This window comes from Rattus norvegicus, chromosome 15 (assembly GCF_021556685.1).
Source record: "Rattus norvegicus strain SHRSP/BbbUtx chromosome 15, alternate assembly SHRSP_T2T, whole genome shotgun sequence".
Lineage (NCBI taxonomy): Eukaryota > Metazoa > Chordata > Mammalia > Rodentia > Muridae > Rattus > Rattus norvegicus.
In genome coordinates, this window is record NC_141548.1 from 79,379,426 (window position 1) to 79,385,789 (window position 6,364).

Consider the following 6,364-nt stretch of genomic DNA (forward strand, 5'->3'; position numbering starts at 1 on the left):
CGTCAAGTCGTTGGCAGAATAAAATAGAGTTGTTTTAATAGGACATACCCAGTGGATCAATGTTTCCTGCTTTGAAAGAGAACGTATTACTTTTCTCTGGGCATTTATATGGAAACAAGGGATCATTACTCCATGACAGTGTTTCATTGCATTGACATTTCCAAACAGAACGCTTACCATTCGTATTTCTAAGAGTGGATAAACAAACAAAGTGTGTTATCACTGGAGTTAGACAGCATGTATTCATTTGAAAAAAATGTGTGTTTTAATTGAGTGCAATTTGTCAAACACTTTAGCCATTTCTATTTCATTAATGAGGTAGTATTAAGAAAGTATGGGAAGTCTTTTAGAAAGCAAGGATACGTGTATTGACTAAATGACGGAACTGGTTCATTAAATAGTACCTTAACAGCCAAAACAAGAAAATGCAACTTCGGAATGTGCCAATCCTGCAGCCACAGAACCTCTCTGACTCAAGAGAATCAATACAGCCATTCCACTGTTCATTTTGTGAAGGATTTTAGGACTATTCAGTGTGCTTTCCTGTCCTTGTTTTTAATTATTTTTTCTAAGAAATAAATGATAAAATCCACAATGAATAAAGTTAGGATTGTATTTAGAGTTCACACAAAAACTGAGCTAGTGAATCCTATTGTGTGTAAAATTTTAATCAAAACCAGAAACACAATTGTTACAATTTATTAGGGCCTGAGGCAATTAGAAATAGGTTTTTATATTTTTACCCTTAATTTACTATTGGATTAAAATAAAATCGAGTACCATCCAACATTTTCATTGTTATAGATGTGCAAATATCATATGATTAGAGTATTTTTGTAGATAGGTAGGATACAGAAAGCTGAAACAATAGGAAAAAATAATGTTTGGCACAGGAACACTAGAAGAAAAATGTTTCTTGTGTCTCCAATAGAGCACATAATTTATTCACTCATGAATTTAGTAGAAACATATTCTGTTGCATAAAATGCTAGAAATATATATTCTTAAGATGTATATTTGATAAAATACCATGACCAGAGAAACTTGGGGATGAAAGTGCTCATTTCATCTAACATTTTTCAGGTCACACCTTATCACTCAGTGAAGCCAGGGCAGGAAGTAAAGCAGGCCTCAGACATCATTGGAGAGGCTTGGCTGAGATGTAACCAAGTGACCTGTGATCTTAAAACTTACATTCCTGAAGTGAAGGAGTTTGAGGAGGGATAGTTAGCTGAAATCCCGTAAGCCCTAACTTTCCTGGTATCAGGGCGTTTTAACATAGCAGCATACATGTATTTAGACCAGTTTCATCACTGAAAGATAGTGTGCTTATAGTTAGATTTCTGACAGAAAATAAAGAAAAGAAAGATTGTTTGCCATGAGCTTAACCCCTGTAGACTGTATATTCCCTGTTTACAGCCACCTACTATAGTGCAAAGAAGTTTCTGACACTCGGAAATATACCTCGTGATGGTTCATTCTTTTTTTTTTTTAAATTAGAAACTTGAAAATTTACTGGAATTAAAATGGCATTACAAGACCCATTCTTACGGCACCATTCACTTGGCCAGTGCTTGACAGAGTCAAAGACTCAGGAGATAAATTCCATATCCAGGGAATCAGAATTCCCAGTAAATTAGAAGAAGGACATGGGAAAGGAAATTAATACAGTGTCTGGTGTCTTTTTCTGAGCAACTCTTTCAGTTATTAAATGTAGATAGAATTTATTATTGTGATTAGCAAAAATAAGTTCACTTGGTGTGTTGATTTCTTCATATTTATAGTATATATCTGTGTCTATCTCTATCTATCTATCTATCTATCTATCTATCTATCTATCTATCTATCTATCCATCTATATACCTATCTGCTAGTTGGCTTTCAGCTTGACAGAGATTAAGACCTATATGGAAAGTAGGAATCTTAATTCAGATAATGCTTTTGTAATATGAGTTGATCTCTAGGATGTATTCATTTTGCAAACTTAAAGCAACATGCCTGTTGAAAAGTACCTTCATGTATTTCTCTGGAAAAGTCCAATTTACTTAGTTTTTATGAGTCTGATTTGTTACTTCATATGAAAATATTACTTTAGTATTTGTACAATTATATTTTTTATTTTTATGAGTTTAATAATATTACATAATTTCTATTCCCATTTCTTCCCTTTATTTTCTCATTTATATTCAGGGCTTCTTTTCTCATTGTCATTATATTCACATACATTGATACTATTACTTGCCTAGTCTGTATAATTTTTTTCTATGTATGTTTTTCAGGGCTAACCATTTGATATTAGATTAGTAACTGAGGTACTCTTCTCAGTGTGGAGAGACTATTTCTCTCAGTCTCTACATTCCTTAGTTCCCTGTCGTTCTTTCCTCATGCAAATTTAACATGCCTACTGTTGTCCTTGTCCAGCTCATGCTTAGAAAGTCCTGTTAATGAGACTTCAATGGGTATAGCTTCTGTTAATCATTGGAGATAGCCTCATGGCAAGCTCTCTGATGCTCTATTCTGTCTGTCTTTCAATACCCCTTTTGCAATGATACCTGAGTTTTAGATATATAAAGTGTTGAAATTTAGTTCGAAGATATTAATTGAAAAATGCATGTATTTTTAATACATTTTATAATCTAGAGCGAAGATCACAAATATAAAAAGACACCATGGTTATTTTCAGCCAGGTAAGAGTTACTGTCTCACCATCGCAAGCTCCTATTTCAAGCATAAATTTTAAAATGTAAATGAAGTAAGGTGATATAAGCCAAACAAAAATCTAGCTTTTTGCACAGAGAAAGTATATGGTTTAACTTAAATTGTCTAGACAGTTTTTAACTATAGAAACTTTGAGTAACATTGATTATAAACCAATAAGAAATTTAACTGAATATTTATAAAGTCTTTGCATAGACTTTATTCCCAATATTCTTGCCACACGTTTTACTTACCTGCACTAACTGTTTGAAATTCAGTGAAAATCCCCAGAGAGAAAGGTTATGGGTTTGGATGGAAGGGAGAAGGGAAGAAGCAGGAAGCAGTTGGGGGACGGGAAATCAGAATACATTATATATTCAAAATTTATCTTCAACATCAACAACAATAATAGTACAACTAACATTCCTTTAAGGTTTAGATTCTTATTCATTAGGACCCAGCTCAGCATTTGCATATACACAAGACAGAACTCATGTGTATCCCTGGCTGCTCTTGAGTAACGACCCTAATGTGTTTCCAAACAAATTTGAGAAATTTTTTTGAGTTTGCTCTATGTTGTGGCATACAGTTTTAATCCCCAGATTTGAGAGACAGAAAGAGAAGTTTCACCACAAGACCTATGTCTATGTCAGTTGTGTACGGAAGGTTCCAGACAGACAGGGCTAGAGAGTATGACCATTTCTAAAATCAAAAAAGCTAAAACTAAACATGAAAAACAAAAGAAGTGTGATGGGTCATTATGACGACTGAGGTTTTCAGGGATAAATATAGATATATATTCCCATATACAACGTATTATTTAATTTAAATTTTGAATTATTTTACTTCTACAACCATATTTATTAGTTCTTTGAGAATTTGGTATAACTTTTTTTTAATTCTGTATGATACTTTTATAGGGGTTCTTAGTCCCACTACATTTGTTTTTTAATTGATTTTATTTATATTCTTCCTTCCCTGAGCTCCTCCCAGAAAAAAACCAAACTCACAATTTTGAGTGTGAAGTTGTTTCCTTAAGCAAGTCCTTCAATATAACAATGGACACTGGTTTGCTAAGTTTAGGACTTGTCTGGGTGCCACTTGCATCTTGGTCAAAGGTTGTGGTTTTGTGAAATGTACTTTCATTTTCATCGTGTTTTGTTAAATGCTTTTATTTTTATATTTATTCCCATGATTACAGTTTATATAGAGCAAGGCGCAGACCTCCAGACCTCTCTCTTAGCAGCAGACATATTCTCCTGCCTAATCCTGCTCAAACTGGCAGGATTCAGGGATATCTTAAAGCTTCTAGGGGCCATGCCATTTCTCTATGCAGAGTAGGTAAATTTACGGGTCTTGTGCTCTTGCCAAGTCTCCATGGTTTACAATTGATCACCAAAACTTAATTTTTGTATGACTGACTTCTGTCGCTATTATATTTTTGACTGCTGCTATAGAAATAAAATTAGGTTCAAGAAAAACTAAGGTATATTTGGTATACAAACCACAAAAGGCAGTAAACCTCAAAATATTGGATGAAACGGAACGCAAGAGTCCCGTTTGCTGTATGTCTTCCTTGTCCATAATTCTGTATATGGAGAGTATGGATTTTTGTGACGTGAATGTGGTTTTTATCCTGCTGCTGTTCACGTGGTTTAACAGTAAAGGAAAGCCTTATCCTTCTAAACAATATTGAGTGTCTCAGTAAATATGCAACCCAAGTTTCATGAGGAAACCATAGCATTATTCAACGATTGGTCTTTTGCCTTGGGTCATATTTGAATCTAGCTTCAGTTTTCACTCATAATCCCGAAATACTTTCAAAAGTTTTGGGTAAAGTACTGGTGAACATACCATATATCATTAGCTGGCTCTAATTTTGAAGACGTACAAAATCATAGCACATACATAGATTTTGATTTGTAACTCAAAATGGATACAAAGTCTGGAAGAGTTCAATATGGGTACCATTAATTATCAGGTTTTTAATTAGGCAAGAAGTTTTTCATTTTCAAGTTGTCATTAAGCAATCACTTTTACTGTATATCTTTGCAAATACTTCAGTACTTAGTGTCATGGGTAGGTCTGCCTTTGAAGATCTATGGCCTTGAGTACAGGTCTTAGATTCCTCATGCTGTGAAACCAGCATACAAAATGTAAGTATCTACCAAGTGAAATATAGTCTCTAAATCTGTGTTTAAAAACTGGCATTTATTAAATTATTATTTGATTGTATCTTTATCACACAAATCTCATGCAGTTTTCATAGTAAACACAAGTATAAAAAGAACTCAAGACTGGATATTTCAGAAAATTTTACAATTCTTTGATATTAGAATGAATGATAATTGGTTGTTTTGTTTGAGTTCAGTTTTAGCATAGAAGTTATAATTTTAGATAATGTATCCCGTTTACATGTGATAGAAACAAATTTGAAAATAGACCACATTTTACAGTGTGAGAAGTGGTATTTGTAATTAACTGTCATGACTCAATCAAAACTCCCAAATTCTGAGAGACTTTAAGCATATTGGCAATGCCTCTAAATCTAAATAAGTATGAAAGAAAAAATAGAGTGACCATAGTGTTTTTATATAAAAATTAAAATGAAATGTTATATATAAAAATAACAAGAATTCACAAGTGAGTACTTGGAAAGATTATAAGTCTTAATAAATGTTTCATTTGGGGAGTTTATTAAATAATTATTATTATCATTTGAATAAAAATTGTGTTTTTCTAGAAGACTGTATAAAGATAAATTATTTAATAACTTCTTATGTAAAATTAACAAAATTTTTGTTACTATGGTTATATTTATTTTAGGAGTTTAAACTGCATTGCCTTTGAGTGGACTCCGGATGTCAGCAAGGTAGAAAGCACATTCCAGACAATTGTTAAATAACACTGTCCCTCACAAAAGTTAGCCAGGCGTCACTGAAATTTCAAATTGTGTATTCATACCCAGGCAACCTTGGAGATAGTTCAGATGAAGGATAGACTAGATAGATAACATTTTAATAATTAAAACAATCTTTTAAATTACTAGTTCTCTTTGCTTACTAATATTTTGTAAATATAAAATTTATAATTTCATGGTCACATATTTTAATGGTTTGAGGCTAGTTCTTTCCCAATAATAATATATCCTAAGTTCAAGATTTATGAAATTTTATCCTATATCAGATTATTTTCTGCCATTCTTAGTCATGTATTCATATATTATATTCTTTGCTATTTGTAAGAGAATGTTAAAATTTATAAAATTATCTGTTTATTGGTTTTAACATTTAAATAACAAGAAAAATAGCAAAAACCAGTAAGTAAAAAGAAAAAATTATATGATCTTTTTGTGCCTTTTGTCTCAAACATCTTAATTTGTGCAACAATTTTATAGGTCAATGACACAACAATATGCTTCCTTAGACTAACCAATACCAAATCCACAGTTTATTACTGGAGATGTATTGAGTACACTATCCAGTAGTAAAATTACCATAAATTAAACTCAAACAGTTTTTTGCAAGTAAATGATTGTTATAACTTCCGCCATCACCACATACATTCAAAAACAGGAAATATATTATATAACCCACTTAAACAGTGGCGAGGAATTTTATGACTTCTCACAGGCATACGTAATTTCATTGTAACTGTCAATAATGAG